The sequence below is a fragment of the Mixophyes fleayi genome, chromosome 5 (genome assembly GCF_038048845.1).
Source record: "Mixophyes fleayi isolate aMixFle1 chromosome 5, aMixFle1.hap1, whole genome shotgun sequence".
NCBI lineage: Eukaryota > Metazoa > Chordata > Amphibia > Anura > Limnodynastidae > Mixophyes > Mixophyes fleayi.
Genome location: NC_134406.1, coordinates 114,087,812 through 114,108,667, shown reverse-complemented (window position 1 = coordinate 114,108,667; position 20,856 = coordinate 114,087,812). Strand labels below are relative to the sequence as shown.

The window sequence follows — 20,856 nt, the reverse complement described above, 5'->3', positions numbered from 1 at the left end:
CTGCTGTAGTGCCACCAACCCCGGCTGGTTTGCCTAGTGCTGATTCCGTTAAAATCGGGGGAACCCCACGCAAAATTTTTCCCCGATTTTCACAGAGCCCACAGTAGTCTGACAGCACTAGGGTTAATAGCGAATAGAGGGGGGACCCCACTCCTTTTTTCTTTTTTTTTTTTTTTTTAACTTTCATCCATTTTTAACACTTTTTACAGCTGCCGGAGTTCCGGCTTTATTGCAGAACAGTGTAACAGTGATGTGTTTATACAACTCGCTGCTACAACACAGGAGAGTTAGCTAATACATAAGTGATATACATTGCAGCAAATCATCAGAGATGACCAGCGATTTTAAAGATCAGGGTAAAAATCGCAACTTTATACATTTGAGAAATTTTTGACTAAAAATTTGCCGCGATTTTAACACACTGAAAAATTTAGACCTTAATACATTTACCCCATGGTGTTTGTGCCTTTTAACATTATAATGTTTGTATACTCTCAACCGTTTTAACATCAGGTTAACATATTCCACTTATATATAATAAAACATTATATCTTTATAACAAGAAAGTGTGTCTATTAGATAGTTTTCTAATAGGTTTCGGCGCTGCGGAAACCTTGTGGCGCCTTATAAATAAATAAATAATAATAATAATAATAGTTTGCATATATTAAACTGTTCAGTATTATTTTTACTATATTTTGGTTTACTTTGTGCCATTGCTGCTGAAGAGTATTTGTCTGTTTTACCACTTTCTCTAGTATGTTCACATCTGCAACAGTTTTCTTTACTCCCTGTTCTATTGTACTATATATAGTATACACTCGCACACACACTTTAAAGGAATGATGTCACCGAAATAATCCTTTCATCTGGGCATAGGTACAACAACCCTTACATAATGTCAATGTTTCACAATACACATTACTGCATAAAACATACATTTAAGGAGAGTGACAAAAAAGTCAAATACTTGGTTCACCGCACAATTTATATAGAACAGTATTTTGCATGCGCGCCCACACTTAGCAGTATTCTTACTAAACGTCGTCTTAGTCCTGTAGCAGCCACAGCATCCATCCTAACAAGTCTCCCCCTCAGCTTTTAGAACTTAGCTCCTCCCAAAGCCTTCACAATTTGGAGAAAAGGGGCGGTGGTGAGGCCGCTCTCCGCCAATCGAGATGAGCAGCATCTCCTCATCAGCACCACCACAGAAGGAGAAGAAGAAGCATCTTCTCACGTCTCCATCTCCTGACAAATACATAAGGCAACGACAGGAAAAACAAACCCCGCTCGCCCAGAAGACAAGAAACGTTTTCTATGCACTGTTAAACCGGCTGGAATATTGTCCCCTAAAGGATCTATATAACTGTATCCTGCAAGGAATTAGAGAAAAGGAAAGATGGAAAGGTGCCGGATGCAGTAATCAGCTATCCTTAGGAACAGACACGGCAAAAAGGAGGATGCTGCTTTTGCATCTCTGCAAGGTCAGATTCGCCCATTGAGACAAATCAGCCACTATCAAAAGCATCAGCAGCTGTTCTGTCTTATGTTGGGTGGATTTTCATCATTTCACCTCTCCCTCCTCTCCTTCTCTTTGTGCTTGCCAAACACCAAGGAGAATATTCTACGGCCTTCGGTAAGAGAAATGTTCCGTTACTGACTCCATTGATCTTTGTCATTCTGTTTTTTTTCAGGATGTGGAAATAATTTATCATTTAATCATGTAAAATAACTACTATAGATTATTTACCGTCTTGTTTAAATGTGATGTCGGATAATGATTATATGGTGTTGTTAATAACATTGATATTTCTTACATATGCGACATGTCTGCCGAAGGGCCAAATAGTGGGTGGGAGGAATACAGAATTGCAAATACTGAGTAATATACAAGTATGACAAAAGCATTGTTCTCTGCATGTTGATGGAGTTTCGAGACGATACCTTACAGTTTCACTGCCTTCGTCTATTACACAATTGTGGAATATACCCCTCCCCCTTCTTTTCTAAAGCAAAAGATTAGAGGTGGAATGAAAGGAGGAGGAGGAGGGAATGAGCATGAACTACTGTTCCGAAACATGCATCACCAGACACAGCAATTTCAAAGACAGCAAATCTACCGTTATTACAATCTATTCATTGCACATAATAATATTTTCCAAAAACGATCAAGGCCCTTGTTAGGAAATGTGTCATCCTTTAAATATCAGCGCGATGTTTAGTTAACCAGAAACGTTACATTATCCAGATTTGTTTAAATAATTCTCAATGATCAGCTTTGCCGTCTGAGTATCACTGCAATGCTTTACAATTCATTGTTTTGTATTCAGCAGTTCATTTGTTAAATAGCCTCCGCAAATAACAAAGGGCTTTTCTACATGCTGAGAACACGATCCATTTTTTTGTGCATTGAAAATGTGAAGCATTATTTGTTTTTTTTTTACATAAGCTGTCTAGTGTTTCATTCCATTAATTGGGCAGTGTATTGGAAGAAATGAAACTGATACCAATAATAAATTAATTACCATTGCCAATATTAATCAAATCATTACTAAAAATAACCAACTATTGAGTCACTGTGTGAAACAAATGCAAGGATATGATATTGTTTTATGATATTGTTTTTCTCATATGAGATATTTTGATAGGTGTGTGCAAAAGTTGTTGTACAATTTTAAGTTCAATTTCAGGAGACAAGGTTTCAGAAAAAAGCTGGCAACCTTTAGCTGATGGTTGGGTAGGTGTGTGGGAAACACCTGGCAGGAACCTGGAGCAGAAGTAATTAACTCATGGTCTACATATATAGAATAAAATGCTATTATAGGAAATATTATGCAGGAAGTTAGCAATCTGCTTTTGTTAGAGGGCAATCATTCTTATTACTATTTCTTATGATTATTTTTCCAGAGGTTTGTGGTAAAACATACAGCATAACTGTTCATACAGAACATTGGCACAAAGTAAGCAGTCATATAATAAAATATGTCCTTTATATTTTTCCAGTGAATTGAACAAAGCCCAGAATCTCTAAGGTACAGATTAAATCTTTGAAAACAGGTGTGAGTTTTCCCTGACATAGCCTACAAAAATCCAGCAGCAACATTTGCTGGTCTTCTCAGCTATTAGGGCTTACCACTACAACTGCAACCTACACTACATTCAGTTCCACATTGAGCAGAGTCCAGTGGATTGTTGAATGTCCATTTGGTATTTTGACCAACAAAAGCTGGATTCTGCTATGCTGCTAGTATCACTCTATTGAGAATGGAGTGCCAACTTGCAGAGCAAAGAGACCATTTTAAATATGTACACATATTATATAATGTTTATCCAGCTAAGTTTGTTTAACCTTTAGGCACTTTCTAGTAACATACTCTTACCCCTTTGCCCATGCAATTTAGTGCAATATTGAGTTGCCCTGTTTCCTTAAAGTACTTAAACAGGGCAGCAGTTGTAGTTGTTATGTGAGAGTTAGCATTGCAACCTACTACATTTGATGTCCTGTCTGCTCTGAATGTAGCTTGGATTAAAAAATTATTATTTTCACAAAAAATCTGTTGTGTTATATTGGTGATGTATGTGTATCTAGTTTTTTTGATTGATGATTGTAAATAGTTTTTTAGTATAGTATTAGTTATACATTTCTTATTAGTTATTAAGATACTGTATTTGAGAGTCTAGAAGTAGTAGTTGGTAAGAGTAATAGTTGCATAGATATTTACGTAAAATTTTGGGTTGGTATTGTTTAATATATTTGTTCTGCAACTGACTTTATCGACACAATAGAGATAAACACAATTTCCAATACTGTTGTGCAAAATATTTAGTTTGTATCACAGACTTTGGAAGTAGAAATTGGTGTTCCTGGTACTGCTCTAACCACGGCACATAGCGGAATGAATTGACCATTGCTCTGCTCATATACTATAAATTCTGTAAAATGCCTGAAACTCTGTGAAATGGCCTATTCTGCCTCAAAACTAAATTTGCACCAAATTTTGCTCATCTGTAGTAAACTGTAAAAGTTAAAATCGTTGGCAATACTATAGTTTGCTTACAGATAACTGGTAATTATATTTACCTTTTATGTATTTTTCCAAAAATGTCACAGCAGCAATGACAGAGAAAATAATTAATACTCAGCATGCATCAATTTTTTCAACTATCTTTGAACTACATTAAAAGTTTTTGTTCAACTTTAAGCAATCTTCCTAGGCCAATGCTTATTTGAGATGGTCCCTTGTCACATTATACTTGTTCTGACATCTATATGAGTGGGATCTGGTAGCTATTCTTTAAGATTCATGGGCAGTTCCACATCTATGTAAGTTTCTTTGTTTATCCTTCTGAATCCTGTTTGTCATCAGTTCACTGGCAAGTGACAGAAGCTGATGTTTTACAATCAGATTATACTCAGTTGAAGGAGATGTATATAGTCATGTCCAAAAGTTCTGAGAATGACACAAGTATTGGTGTTTCACAAAGTCTGCTGCTTCAGTGTTTTCAGACCCTTTTTGTCAGATGTTGCTATGGTATACCGAAAATTACAAGCATTTCATAAGTGCAAAGGTTTTTATTGACAATTACATTAAGTTTATGCAAAGAGTCAATATTTGCAGTGTTGACCCTTCTTTTTGAAGATCTCTGCAATTCGACCTGGCATGCTGTCAATCAACTTCTGGGCCACATACTGACTGATGGCCGCCCATTCTTGCCTAATCAATGCTTGGAGTTTGTCAGAGTTTGTGGGTTTTTGTTTGTCCACCTGCCTCTTGAGGATTGAACACAAGTTCTCAATGGGATTAAGGTCTAGAGAGTTTCCTGGCCATGGGCTCAAAATTTCGATGTTTTGATCCCAGAGCCTCTTGGTTATCACTTTTGCCTTATGGCAATGTGCTCCATCATGCTGGAAAAGGAATTGGTCATCACAAAACTGTTCTTGGATAGTTGGGAGAAGTTGTTCTTGGAGAATATTTTGGTACCATTCATGGCTGTGTTCTTAGGCAAAATTGTCAGTGAACCCACTCCCTTGGCTGAGAAGCAACCCCACACATGAATGGTCTCAGGATGCTTTACTGCTGCATGACACAGGACTGATGGTAGCGCTCACCTTTTCTTCTCCGGACAAGTATTTTTCCAGATGCCCCAAACAATCTGAAAGGGGATTCATCAGAGAAAATGTCCAATCCTTGTACCTTTTGCAGAATATCAGTCAATCCCTGATGTTTTTCCTGGAGAGAAGTTGCTTCTTTGCTGGCCTTCTTGACACCAGGACATCCTCCAAAAGTCTTTGCCTCACTGTGCATGCCGATACACTCACACCTACCTGCTGCCATTCCTGAGCAATCCTTGCACTGGTGGTCCCCGATCACGCAGCTGAATCAACTTTAGGAGACAGTCCTGGCACTTGCTGAACGTTCTTGGGAGCCCTAAAGCCTTCTTCACAACTATTGAACCTCTCTCCTTGAAGTTCTTAATGATCCGATAAATGGTTGATTTAGGTGCAATCTTACTAGCAGCAATTTCTTTGCCTGTGAAGCCCTTTGTGTGCAAAGCAATGATGACTGCACGTGTTTCTTTGCAATAACCAAGGCTAACAGAGTTAGAACAATGATTTCAAGCACCACCCTCCTTTTAAAGCTTCGAGACTGTTATTCTAACTCAAGCAGCATGACAGAGTGATCTCCAGCCTAGTCTTCGTCAACACTCTCACCTGTGTTAAGGAGAGAATCACTGACCTGATGTCAGCTGGTCCTTTTGTGGCAGGACTGAAATGCAGTGGAAATGTTGTTTTTGAGATAAAGTTCATGATCACTCTTCATGACATTCTGGAATATATGCAAATTGCCATCATAAGAACTGAGGCAGCTGGCTTTGTGAAAAATAATATTTGTGTCATTCTCAAACATTTTGGCCATGACTGTACATTAGCTATGGGGTTGTTATGTGTTGTGAAAATGGTCAGTTGCTTTGTGCTGAGGTAAAGTGGTTTATTGTTGATTGCTACAGAGGACTGGTATGGTGCATTTATACAGTCAGCCCTTTGCTCGGAAAGCACTATTGTGGAAGATGCCTGAATGTGGGCTTAGGGGCAAAATATTGAACGTTCAATGTGTATAAAAAAAAAAAAACGAACAGAGGATTACTTACCTTTTATGAACAGTTTGTCAAATCCACTAGATGGGGATTTAAATGCTCTGGCAAAGCCTATGGATTTGCAAGTTAACACTTACCATGGCATATTATAAAAAAAAAAAAGTTGTAAAAAATGTTATAATGATGAATATTATTTATTATTAATATGACCAAAAGCATAGACTAAAGCGCTAATAAAGTTCACATATAGCCAGAGTTATAACTAAAAATTTTATCACAGGGCGAGAAGCAAAACTGCTGCCTCCCTAGACCCCAATTTTAACCAAATGAACCTAAAATATTCATAAACTGCACCTTTAGTATGCAGGGCCATAGTTACGGCCCTGCATATAGGGTATGTCTGTAAGTGTAAGTTGCAGAATAAGATAATGGGTTGAGTTAATTTCAGGAAAGTAGATACATGAAAACTCATGAAAGAGTAAAATGTCCAAAAATGGCCCATACACACAAAATATATTTAATGGTATGCTCTGGTACAAATAGAAAGCCCTGTCTGTCTCTAAAAAAATTCAATGTACAATTTGATTGTGTAGAGTGGAAAAAGTTTTTCCACGCGAATCATGGAAATCGGAAAATGCTAAATATTGTGTGGCTCCTGGAGGAGCAATTATGACACATTACCTGGTACTGATATCAACAGTTCTTTGTTCCAGTCCTTGGTAGCTGTAATTTAGGCTATGTGTTAGGTATCTATTCTGTTCACTGCAAGTTGTTCAGCAAACATGTATGAACTTCTCCTTCTGTGTAATACCCTTTAGAGTGTGGCCTGATTGCAGATGTTGAGGACTGGTACTGGGGATGCAAATGTTCTGCACTTTCTTTCCTTTTCAAGTGCTGAAGAACAGTATGTGCAGATACAATAACATCAGGGGTTTTAAATATTACTGATAATGTTTTTTAGCCTTTTCACAATATGAGGTACAGACTTTTGCAGAAAAGTATATTTTTGCCTAATTGTAGAACACTGGTTATGTCTCATCTTGAATAATTTATTATTATTACAATTATTTATATAGCACCACCAGAGAATATGGAATCATTCCCATACATTCCTGCCCCAGTGGGGATAACAGTCTAAATATTTAACATGGTTTACTCTCAAGTTAATGTGGTTAACTCCTATATTATTATACCATATTACAATGTTAGTTCCACATAGTTAAAGAATATCCCAGAACACTGAAATCTATTTATTTAGTTTTCCAGAGTGTAGACATGCCTAATATGTGTATTTTACTGAAGGTCTGCATGACAAAGAGGGTCAAAAATAGTGATATTTTTATTAATTTTCTTTTAACCTTTAGGTGACACAGAGACTCATTTAGGTCACCTCAATTTTTATACCTAAAATACAATGCAAACTGAATAATAAAGATCAAAATAGCAGTTGTTTTTGCCTACCATCCATGAACTTGACGTCACTGGGACTTTGCACCACAAAAAGGAAGAATTTCAGTGCTTCTGCAGTGTAGAAAGACCATTCAGTTTTGAGTGCTGTTTGTACAGCAGGATCAGGTACCAAAGAGAGAAATTCCTTGCTCCATTGATAAACCTGCTGGTTCTCCTATGTGGAGTTTTTATGTTCTTCCCGTGTTTGCATGGGTTTCCTACCACACTTCAAAAACATACTAGTGGGTTGACTGCTATTAACTTGACCTTAGTCTCTTTCCGTCTGTGTGTGTATGTTAGGGAATTTAAACTGTAAGCTCCAGTGGGGCAGGGACTAATGTGAGTGAGTTCTCTGTACAGCGCTGCGGAATTAGTGGTGCTATATAACTAGCTGATGATGATGATGAACGAAGCTTTTCTGTCAACTAAATTCTGCTAAAAGTAACTGTCTAACCAAATAGAATCTGGGATTTGTATCACCCACATGCAAATAAGAAGATATCGTTTTCACACGGCTTGTCATGCACCTCAGACATTTTGAGATATGCCCATGCAACCTTATCAGATAGACATGTGGTTAAGCACTTTCCATCTTTTCACCTGGCATTGATCACAAGCAACAGCAGCAAACCCATGGCAAAGTTTAACATTGATATATATATATATGCTCATAGATACCATACCAGCAGCGAGAGATGGGGGTAACGGAGGCTTACTTGATCCAAAAATTGGACACAGTTGCACCCAGAGGTTTTAGTGACTTGATACATCTACACATCTTTAATTGAAAAGCACATGATAGCCCTACTCACAGGGGGGTATTCAATTGTTAGCGAGTTTGGAAGTTCGAGCGTGCTAAGTCATTTTTCTGCTATTTTACCTTATTTTCGAGCGCGAAAACTTCTCACGCAATTCTAATCTTTTTTTTTTTTTACCGAAACGGTGTTATCGAGCTCCAAGCATTTGTCAATGTTAAAGTATAGGCTGGCTGCGAACCCTTAGTGGAAAAAGCTATTCAATTGTTTTTTAACGCTGAGTGTGAAAAAGGCAAATCTGCTGTTTCATCTCGCACCTCCTTGGTCTGCTCAAAGAAATTTTTTTTTTTTATTAAGTTAAGAAAAATATACATTAAACTGAAAAAATCGGTGTAAAAGTTCATAAAAATAACCTAAAAACAGAAAAGTACTTAAAAAAGTGTATAATAATTAATAATTTTTTGAAATTTCCCCCTTTAGAAAAAACCATAGTGGTGCATGTATTTAAACTTTTTTATATTATTTTTTATAAGGGGGGGGGGGGGGGTGGTTGTGCCAAAGTATCATGTTTTTTTATTATTTTTTTAAAAGCAAAATCGTTTGCTCCCCACTCTATTTAGTCTTCGCCCCAGTGCTGGCAGGCTATTGATGTGTGAGTTAAACTCCTTGAAAAATTTGACGTAGGGTTCCCCCTAATTTAATTGAACCAGCACTAGGCAAACCAGCCGGGGTGATAGGCACTATAGCAGGGGGGGGGGGGGGAACGCAGTTTGGGTCCCACGGCCATAATGACTAAACGCCCACAGACTGTTCAGCGCTGGCCTGGATTCCCTAGGGATTGTGGTCCGCTGAAAAATGTAAGCGGGCCACCCCCCTAGGGACACCCAGGCCAGTGCCGATAGAACTAGGGCTCTTCCTACTACCCCTGGGCTATGGGTAGTAGGGTAATAAATGGGGATTTTGGATAAAAAATAAATAAAAAATAAATTGATTTGTGGAACTACATGTCCCAGCCAGCCATGTTGTCCTAAATAGTGTGGGCATGCTGCTACTTGTCTAACTACAAGCACCAGCGTACCCATAGCACCCAGGGCATGTTTGCACTTGTAGTAGAACCACAAGTGCCAACATGCTCTTACACCCACGACTGGCTGTGATCTGTAGTTCCACAAAGCAAAATGTTAAATAAAAGCACAACACCCTCATTCCAACCACAAATCTTTATTAAAAATAATAAAACCCCAAGAAATACAGTAAACACCCTCATGTACACCATAGATTTTTATTAAAAAAAAAAAAAAAAAAAAATACTCACCATGGACGAAATCCTCAGTTTTATGACGCTTTGCTTACACACACTCATTTACGCAAAGTCCCAACAAATATTTGTACCTTCTAAGAAAGGTCCGGCTTGCCCACTGTCCCACAAATATTTGTACCTTATAAATGTCCATGCTTGGCCAGTGTTCAAGAAATGTTTGTAAATTTCAAAAAATTTACCTCCTTGTAAAATCTTTAATTCTGCTGTACAGGGGGGTCCATTGTTGCTTGCAGTGCTGGGGCCCTTCTTCATTGCAGTGTGGGGGCCCATTCTCTTGTGCAGTGCTGGGGCCCTTCTTCATTGCAGTGTGGGGGCCCATTCTCTTGTGCAGTGTTGGGGCCCTTCTTCATTCATGTGTGGGGGCCCATTCTCTTGTGCAGTGCTGGGGCCCTTCTTCATTGCAGTGTGGGGGCCCATTCTCTTGTGCAGTGCTGGGGCACTTCTTGATTGCAGTGTAGGGGCCCAATCTCCTTTGCAGTGCTGGGGCCATTCTTGATTGCATTAATTTACTTTTATTTTTTTATACTAAAATGACTGCCTTAACCACTCCTCATTTCAAACTCGCTAGGACCAATAATAGAGTGCAAGGGGGTGCATGCAAAAAAACAATTGAATTGAGGGTTTTTTTTTTTAAACGCGCGCTCGAACAGGAAAAAACAAGCGCGGTTTTTTTTTTCGAGCGCAAAATTTTAACGCATCTCGCTAACAATTGAATACCCCCCACTGTGTCCATATGTAGCAGTATCCATGATGATCTATTAAACTGGTTTACCTAATGCCTCACAGAACAGGTCCATGATATTAAACCACAAGACCATAACTCCTTAATATATCTCACTCACTGATATAGCCTAGATGCAGTTTAAATCTCAATATGGTCAAATCTGCTCAAATCTCATCTCTTATGATGTACAAGTATGTGCTTGAGAAAGATCCTCAGTATGCCTTGGCTAATCGTAATGTTGCAATGTTGTAATGTATTAAGCCATGTGGAACTTTAAGGTTGCACCTCCAGATCATATAGATTGCACAAAGATGATAAAAAATATTTTTTATATTTTTCATTTTATATGTTACCTCTGATTTTGGCTTGTGTGCTATTTCTTTGCAGTACACGGTCATAAAAAATAATAATGATTTGAAAAATTTGTTTTACTGTTGATAAGGCTACCATAGTGACATTTTAGCTTAAATGATTGTTTAATAAAGAATACTCTCACTTTATATTAAGTTGCACCAGTATGGCAGCAACAAATGTTGGACTGAAATACCTACATTAGCAGCACTAGATCATCAGCAATAATCTTCAGTCTTTTTCAGAATAATCGTGATTCTAGGCGCTTTGCATTATCAGACATAGGAAGTGTTTTTATACACTGTCAGAATGGATACTAAATGATTGAATGTGTCTGCAAACTAGCTTATTGAAACAGTGCACTCCCACTGATGATCTGTTTTCCAATGTAGCTATCATGTAGTAGATTATTGTCCTGAGATTTGTAATGGACCATTGATTATTTGTTTTCCATTATTTCTTTAGGATAGTATGTTTTTAACACTGCACTAAAAATGACCTTCCTTTCATAGGTAGTCACTTTGTAGAATATGATTGCATTGTACTTTAGGAAGAACTAGACTACCACATCTTGATATTTAGATTTGATTAACTTTATGCGCAAAATAAGGAATACTGTATTCTAACATTTGTTTGTTAACAAAATTTTATTGTGTGCATGTGCTCCTTAAAAATATTTTTTTAAATAAAACTTGATTGATACAAACACATATCAGCATATACATCCCATGGATATGCAGTTCAGCAATTACTGAGTTGACTCCGGTGGTCTTAAACTCTATGACCGCAACCCCGACAGCAGATAACACAACAGGAATACATACACCAGAGGTGATTCCCCAACACACTGGCAATACTGACAGGTTGGAAGACGGACCTCAAACAGTGGCGACGAATGAAGAAGCGGGCAGTCAGCAATGACGTCACTCTCAAGGTGCACTTTCTCTTTAATGTACTAAGCTTTTTAAACAACATTGTAGAGGAGGCGCGCACTTAAATTACCGGCTTCTAGGCTTAGTAGGTTACTACAGGTGATTCATAAACCATTTGGTCACTAGAGCTACTTCAATTACAGACATGTCCAAGAAAAGTTGACCAGACAGGTTAGCCTGGTCTGAGTCTGCAAAGGCTGCTTGGTCAGTTCTACAAGCACCTGACTTCCGAAGGAACAACAGTATGCAACCGCAAAGAAGGAATGTTTTGCCATAAAATTAGCTACAGAAGCTCTGCGCTATTATCTCCTAGGCAGAGAATTCTCATTAATAATAGATTATGCAACATTGCGGTGGATGCAGAACAACCGGGAGGTAAGTGCCAAGGCAACCCATTGGTTCTTGCAACTTCTCAGGTTCTCAGTAGAACATAGATCCGAGATCCTACATAAAATTGCAGATGCACTGTCATGAAAAGGTCAGCTGCCCGGTACTTGGTGATGCTAGGGAGTGGGATATGTGACAAAGGGAGGGGTTTGCCACAGGCTTCTAAAAGAGGAGTTCGGTATTTATCTGTAGAGAAAGGCTGCAAACAGAGCTCCACATTTGTACAGTAGTGCACCCAAGTTAAAGATAGACAGGTAGACGACATATGTCTGACAAAGAAATAATAAATTCAGCAATGCCCTCAAAAGATCCTCCATAATAGTGTCTTGACATGTAGGAAATCGAAATGTTGCATAAAGTAACAGTTTTGCTTGTGAAAAAGGTTTTGTGTTACCTGTAAATCACAACCATCACATTTTATACATTTGCTCTTTGATTAAGGTTATCATCACCTATACATCTTCCACAAATCCAGCAAATATATTTGTAATAACCAGATTTTGCACCACTCACCACCTTGGAGCTGGTGGCTGGGTGTACACTAGGATCTGGCTGTCCTTTAAAGATTCCACAATGACACTATTTGTGACAAGTACGCCAAACAGATGATGCTTACACAGGTTTGCTGAACCACTTTTGCTACACTTTATACACTTCCTACAATAAGAGCACGACTAATGGTGCCAGGTTTGTATTTAAGATAGAGGCTCTGTAATATATTATTTCATTACAGCCTCTTTGCCTTGTTGAAGCTAATTATGCGAAATGCGCCTCAGCGTTTCTCTGTTAGTCCGCACTTATTACGCTTTATGCTGTAGGGAAATAATATATTACGGAGCTTCTATCTTAAATATGAACCCAGCACCATTAACCATGTTCTTATTGTAGGAAAAGTATCTTTTAAACCTATTAATATTTATCACAGATATATTTAGGTTTTTTATCATTAATATGGGTCTCTCTCATTACTAGATAGAGAGCTCACAATAATTTTCCTGATAATATCATTTTACTAGCAAGAGTTAACAACACCAACCATTGGCAATTTTATTATTTAATTCTTGATAATCTGACAGGTTGCATGTTATGATAGATTTTCTATGGGGAGTGGGGTTTATTAGAAATTCACCTCCAGGAGATACTTTTGTGACAACTCACAATGACTTATAGAGGACATTGATTGACTCCTTGTTACATGATGTTGAAAAAGTACACCATCTATGGAGAATTTAGGATACCTCCCTATTGTAATTACCTTTAATGGTGATTATTATAAGAGAGTCCCCTATAGACAAACGCAATTAAATAGTGACAGTGTGGGACTCGAGCTTTCACTTACCTGAAGGGGTTAACATGGGATGTAGACACGTGGAGGGGAGGGTCTTGTGTCTTTGTATAGTATGCTGCACTTCCTGGTCTGAGTCACTCTGCTAGCAAAATCCCCCCACCCACGCCATTTTAAGTAAGTTATAAGGGCTAGTGTTTTTTTGGTTACAACCAATTATAGGGCTTATATTCAGGTAGTGGGGGAGGAAGGCACTGCGATCAGCAGCTGATATATATGGCTCTATCGTGATTGGCCGCAGGTATCTGTCCACTTGCAAGGCAACGGTAACTCTTGTCCCTTCCGTGGGGAAGGGCCTCACCCGGCTCAGTGAGGGAGGGTGAATGAGTAGTGAGGTGAGTGGAGTTTACTGACGCCAGGTTAGGGCCGGCCAAGCAGTTGGGGTCATGAGAGGAGTGGGTGGACTTAAGGGGGTATTGCCATGTTACGGGTATCGCTGGAGCTGATCCGCAGTGCTCTTTCTCCGCCACCAGGATAATTAGGTTATAATAAAATACTTTAGTTTGCCACTTTACTCAGGTCTCTGTGTCTTTATTTTATATAAGTTGGTTATTTTATTAAGGTATGGTGAAGGTGATGAAGGGCATACACGGTGAACTATTTATATTGCACCTATGTTGCTTAATATTTTAAGTAATGAGAAATAATAATATACCCCTACAGCAACTATTTAATCACCAAGTGATATGAAATATTATTGGAATTATGAATTAGTGGATATAAATCACTTTGACACAAAATAGAGAGTGAAACACACATTTATTAATGATCACAAGTGACAACAGAGATTTTGTAGTTGATCTACATTTTATCTCACATCCTTTCACTTTTGTTTTTACATATTTCGCTGGCTTTTTCACTAAAACGGATAATACTATATGTTTTAACTTTAACAATAAAGATATTTTTTTTAATGATTGTTACATTTGCATCCCAGTGTGCCCCATTATACACTTTTTCTGGATTTTTTATTACATAGATGTTAGGGAGCACCTCTCAGATGATTGTTTTGATGGTATACTATGAATTTATCAAAACTTTATGAGGGAATTCCGATGGGATAGCTGCTATATTGATACCTGGGGCTAGATTTATTAAACTTTTGGTTTGAAAAACTGGAGATGTTGCCTATAGCAACCAATCAGATTCTAGTTATCATTTATTTAGTACATTCTACAAAATGACAGCTAGAATCTGATTGGTTGCTATAGGCAGCATCTCCACTTTTTCAAACCCGCAGTTTAGTAAATATACCCCCTGGTGCGGCTGTTACATATTCTGTTAGGATGGTACAGTCAACAAGTGTTGTAGTTCCAGCAATCAATCAAACAAAAGTATTTACAATTTCCTGCTTCTATCTAAACACTCAGTCACCTTACCAGTGACTGGTCAACTACTTCAGCATCAGTCGCCCCACCCACAACACAAACCGAGCTATTTATGCTTCCTCCACAGCATTAACTACCTAAACCAGAAATTAATCACACTCATGTGTTCCACCTGTTAACCTGTGTTCTGTGTGTAGAAAAGTGTGGAGAATTAACCCTGTCTGCAGCACAAGCCTGCAGACTCCCAGAGACAGTATCAGTCTCTCCCTTAACAGTCTCTGTCAAACTGCCCTTTTGCCGCAATATGCAATATATGTCACTTATATACACACAGAGATACCACCACAGTTGTAGGTGTAGTTCTACAAGCACTAGCATGCCCAGACCTATAATGGCAGCCTGGGCTGGCTGTGACTTGTAGTTCCACAAACTAAAATGGTATTTTAATTTTATTTGTCCACTTTATTACCCTACACCCACCACCTCAGAGGTGTAGGAAGAGCTTTCAGCATTGGGCTGGGTATTTCTAGAGTGGGAACCCACACAATTATTTTGAGGACCCCGCTCCATAGCATATCCAGCCCAGTGCTGAATAGCCTAGGGTTTAGTTGTCATTATGGCAGGGGGACCCTGCCGCGTGTCTACCTGCTATAGTGTATTCACAACGCCTGGTTTGCCTAGTGCTGATTGTGGTGAAAGCGGGGGGACCCCACTAATTTTTCACCAATTTCGTTGCAGTCAGCGATAGGCTGGCAGCTCTAGGGTTAATAGTGTTTATAGGTGGGGACTCCACACTTTTTTTAATCATCTGATACAGCCGGCAGATCCCCCTTAATGCCAGCAGTGTGACTGTTGGCATTTTCAGTGTCAGCAACCACACTGTCACCATTTTATGTGTGTCGGCATTTCATACATATCGCTTTTTATGGTGTCGGGATTTATTGACTGTCATTGTTTCTAGCATTAGGTATTTCTTACTTCACTATTTTATGTGTTGGGATTTTTGTGTCACTGTTATTGGTGTCGGCATTTTAGTCATAGGAAATGCACCCCTTGGTAAGCAGCATGCAGCTGCAGAATAAAGGGAGCAAAGCATGGGAATGCAGCATGGTGGCTAGGAAGATGATGCAGGCTGATGAAACAAGCCAAATCTAAAATCAGAATAAAGAAATTACTACAGAGTCTATCCCCTATATAGTTAGAAAAACACTGATACAGATGCAAGCTAACAAATACACATCAGCTATCCAATAAGAACACATTGTGTAAACAGAAGTAAAGACAGATGAAAAGAAAATTTGTGAAGCTATTCATAACATGTATTATCTTAAACATACTTCCATCGTGTATAAGCTTCATGAACAAATGTGAAATAAAATGAATGACATGGAAAGTAGATTCAGGAAAAATAATCTATGCTTAGTGGTTCTCCCTGAATCACTAAAAGGTTCTGCTATTATTCATTTTTTGCCAGTTAATCTCCCTTCGCTGCTTAAAACACCTTTTAAAAAAATGTCCTGGTTGCAAACACATGTTATAGCATGCACACAAGACTGTCATCACTACTGCTGAGGACTTAGATTAGCCCTGTAGATAGAACAAGAGATATGGTAGAAAAATAAGTAAATTTTAGACACTCAGAGATTGGTTTGGTCGTGGCTGCGTGCGCTTGAGTTTGGCACTCCTCTACTGTACTTGACTATAGCAAAATGCCCCTTCCACGCCCCGTTCACAAAATCGTAGGCTACAGTGTCCTTTGTGTTCAAAGATGGAGTGCATAGAGCTGCGTTGACTGGCGTATGCCCAAGTTCTGGACATGCGCAGAGTCATTTTGTGTACGATACGCTCAAAATCAGCGGATACATGTCTTGATGAATTAGGCCCATATTGTGTACTCATATATCTTGAGGTGCAAGCATTTTTTAAATTACAAAAAAAATCTTTTTAAAAATCAATTTAATTTCAATCATGTAAGAAAATAAAATGTTAAAAATCCATTGCTCCTCTGTACAATCTGGCTTTTTGGAGATTGCTAGACACTCTTGGGAGTCTAGGAGATCACCGATTAGTTTGTGAGTCATGCCCCCTCATACACTTTCACATGAACTCCCCTAGGGGATCTCCTGGAGGAGAGATTTTTAAGTGGGTATGTATGATACACATATAACCAATATAGATATATAACCACCTAAAATCAAAGACTGCTGTAAAAAAGTGTATGCACTTTTGTTGAAATTAAGTTGTTACCTAACCTATGACATCAGACTTTAACACAGGGATTGTGGTGGCCAATGATAGTGTCAACCGCTGGTCACTGCAGTATTTGTTACGTGAGTGCTGGCGTATTTTCTAATTAGTCGAGAGGAGCTGCTCTCTTTGGTTTGGATCCCCTATGTAAAGCAAATGGAATAGCAGTCAGTAGTCAGTGACCTGATTATGTACTTGAAAAACATTTTGGGATTAAAGCTTCAGGCTTGCATTTCACCTGGAATCTGCTAAAATGTAGACCGACCACTCCTGGGATGATTCAGGGTTTGCTGGAGTCCCAAAGCCTTAGAAATGACTTTGTAACCCTTCTCAAACTGATATATATTTCAATAACTTTGTTTCTCATCTCTACTGGAATTTCTTTTGATCGTGGCATACTGAACTGCTTGATGAGACCTTTGTGCCAACTTCACATTGCTGGAAAGGTTCTATTTAAGTGATGTTTGGATTGAACAGGGCTGGCAGTAATCAAGCCTAATTATGTCTTGTGTAATTGAACCCAATTATCAATTCAATTTGGTTCATTGGTTGAATGAGTAATGAGGTGGCATTTATTACTTCACACAGGGCCAGTTGTTGTTGGATAACTTTTTCCCTTCAATAAATTAAATGTTTGTTTACTCAGGTTGTCCTTGACTCATATTCAAATTTGTTTTAAGATCTGAAACAATTAAGTGTGATAAATATGCAGAAACAGAATAAATCAGGAAGGCAACAGATAACTTGTCACACCACTGTACTGATGAAGCCTAGTGGCACAGTAGTGGCATAATAAAGTAAAGGACACCTTTAAAACATACAGGCAGAGTAGTAATAACAGCTTATTAGTAGATAGCCGTAGCATTAAAACATTGTAATTTTAGAAAAGGAGATACACCAAATTGAGCAAAGCCCATAATGTAAAATAATGCAAGATGAAATTTTCCTTGGGCCCTCCCATCTGCCTTTTTTAGGGCATGCATAGTTTAACAAACCAAGCACTCAGTGACAGGGGAATACCACTTTTGTGGCTGAAGTGCTTCATTTCTTTATGCCCCCATTAAAGATTATGCTTGTAATTGGCGGTAACAATTATAACCCTCATAAAATTTCAAGTTCATTTTGATGAACACCAGTTTTTCAACATTTTTTGGAAGTAGCCTCCTATGTTGTTTGCTCACAATCTTCCCGACTATGCTTAACACTCTTTCAGAGAACACATGTGAGGGTGGGTAGCTTCAATACACCACAGCTAGTTTGTACAAGGGGCTCCACATTTCTTTCACTAGGATGCTAATTTAAACATTATCATTAAAGTAATCTTCCTCCATTCTACTAATACAAGGTGTATCAAATTGAGATGTGGTAGAGATGTCAATAATATATTTGGAGATTTCTTTTAAGTTTGACCAGATGTCATAATAATCTTTCACATTGGTGCGCTGTGTTGACTCATCAGTGTGACACTTAGAAGAGGTATGATTTTCTTCTGGCAGTGTCTAAACTCATTTCATTTGTTACAATTTCAAATGGTTCAAGTAGCTTGCATATAACCAAATGGATTCCACAGTGTACTGGAGTAAGGTAACACATACCCCCGCTACCTATCCCATGGCTTAATATGTAGGTCTTGATGGCTTGTTGTTGTTCTTCCAGTCATCAAAGTATATAAAGGGTGGAATTCCAACTAGTTACTACTTCTTTCTTAAGTTGATCGTATGGCAGATCATATATTTCTGCAGCTGCTGCAATGTTCTACATGCAGTGGCTGAATGCAGAAAATGCCCAGAAATTTTACGGACCAAAGACAGTATCTCCTGTGCTAACCTCATTTTTTTTTTTAGAAAATCTGAACCATGAAGTTTATTGTGTATGCAAAGCAAGGTACGTGTTGAAATTCATGCAGTTGTAATGCACAAAACATGTCCGCTCCATTATCGGTAATAAGGAGTCCTGAGGAAAGTCTTAGCGGGTAAAGTCATTTTGGTATGACATTCCAGAGTTTTTCAAACAGTAGCTTGCCTGTGAGTGACCTGGTATTGGATGCTATCACTACTTTGCTGAAAGGACGAAGTCCTCTTCATCATCATCCATGATAATGCTACAGGCACTGCTGCTGCTGAAGGCGATACACCTACCTATTCAGTGTGCTGTCATGGTTCTCTAGTTTTTTGTTTGACTGATACTACCTGTCCACACATTTGTAGTGTTGTGTTTAACCTCCCATTACAACTGAGGAATTGCTGCTAGGGAGAAATGGAATTGAGGTGGAATTTTATAATGTGGACACATGATCTCAACTAATCTACTAAAATCTGACAATGGCGAAAATCGAATGCACATCCAAAGCTAACAAAGCTGTCATGGCTTTAGTGATACACATACTGGCTGTCATACTTGGTTCCTCTTGAAATCGATTGTTTCACAGACAATTGTTTAAAACTATCATCATCATCAACATTTATTTATATAGCGACAGCAGATTCCGTAGCGCTTTACAATTGGGAACAAACATTAATAAGACAATACTGGGTAATACAGACAGAGAGGTAAGAGAACCCTGCTCGCAAGCTTACAATCTATAGGACAATGGGAGTTTGAAACACAAGGGCATGTGCTACATCATATTGCACAATGGACCAGCTAGAATGCAAAGGTAAAAGTATTGAGTGGGCTGTGTGTGTGGCAATGTTGGTCAGGGTTGTTGTCTTGCGTTCGCTGTGTAGAGGATGGTAATAGGGTAATCTAGGGAAATTAGGATGGTGGTTGAGGAATATCATAACCTTGTCTGAAGAGGTGGGTTTTCAGTGAACGCTTGAAGGTTTGAAGATTAGAGGAAAGTCTAACTGAACCAGGGAGGAAATTCCACAAAGTGGGTGCAGCCTGGAAAAAATCCTGTAACCGAGAATGGGAGGATGGATGGGAGGATTTTTTGGGGGGGTTGCTGCTCAGAGTCAAAGGGGGACCTGTTTTTTTTGCCTACTTAATTGTACAGATATGATACTGCCCCTTCCACAATAGCCTTCACATTCGAATACTTGCACACTCAGCAAACAATTTCAGTAAACGACCTCCCCACATTCTGTCAATTCTAAAATGGCAGTTGAGAACTGGAGGCAGGGCTATATATAGAAGATCTTGATCTAAAACATGTGAGATCAGACATTTTCCCGGAATTTATGTTTTGCTTCAATTTCAGATTCAAATTTGGTGGGAGTCATCATCATCATTAACATTTATTTATATAGCACCAACATATTCCGTAGCACTTTACAATGTGGGAAAAAACACAGTAATAAACAAACTGGGTAAAACAGACAAAGAGGTGAGAAGGCCATGCTCCAAAGCTTACAATCTATGGGACAATGGAAGTTGGATACATGAGGTTATGTCTTCACATTGCATTTTGATCCAGCCAGATTGCAAAGGTAAAAAAACAAAAAAGGGATTTTATGCTATATGATCCAGATACACAGCAATGTTTGTCAGGGGGTTGCTGTCTTGTGTGGATTCTGTAACATGTGGTAATAGGGTAATCTAGAGAGGTGAGAGGATGGTTGAGGAATATTATAAGCTTGTCTTAAGAGGTGAGTTTTCAGAGAATGCTTGAAAGTTTGTAGACCAGAGGAAAGTCTTATTGTGCGAGGATGGGAATTCCATAGAGTAGGTGCAGCCCTTAAAAGTCCTGAAACCTTGAATGGGTGGGTGTAATGAAAATGGGTTAGAGATGTAGGTCTTGTGCAGAACAGAGTTGTCATGTTGGGAGATATTTTCAGACAAATGAGGAGATGTATATTGGTGCAGCTTTGTTGATGGCCTTGTAGGCTAGTAAAAGTATTTTCTATAGGATTTGGTAAAAAACAGGCAACCAGTGTAGAGACAGAGTGATTCAGCAGAGGAATAATGATTTGCAAGGAAAAA

General features: G+C 38.6%; 1 protein-coding gene across 7 annotated transcripts in view; it reads left to right on the top strand.

Annotated features, from left to right (window-relative positions):
* The first annotated feature begins 1,181 nt into the window (after positions 1-1,181).
* The window catches only part of CTNND2 (catenin delta 2), a 632,047-nt gene continuing 612,372 nt past the window's right edge, over positions 1,182-20,856 (top strand). For 6 of the 7 annotated variants that reach the window (XM_075212719.1, XM_075212718.1, XM_075212715.1 and 3 more), the window contains exon 1: positions 1,184-1,636. The gene's annotated coding sequence lies outside the window, so the exon portion shown is untranslated. Of the gene's footprint in view, positions 1,637-20,856 lie in introns of all 7 variants that reach the window. The other variant, XM_075212716.1, reaches the window with a different exon arrangement.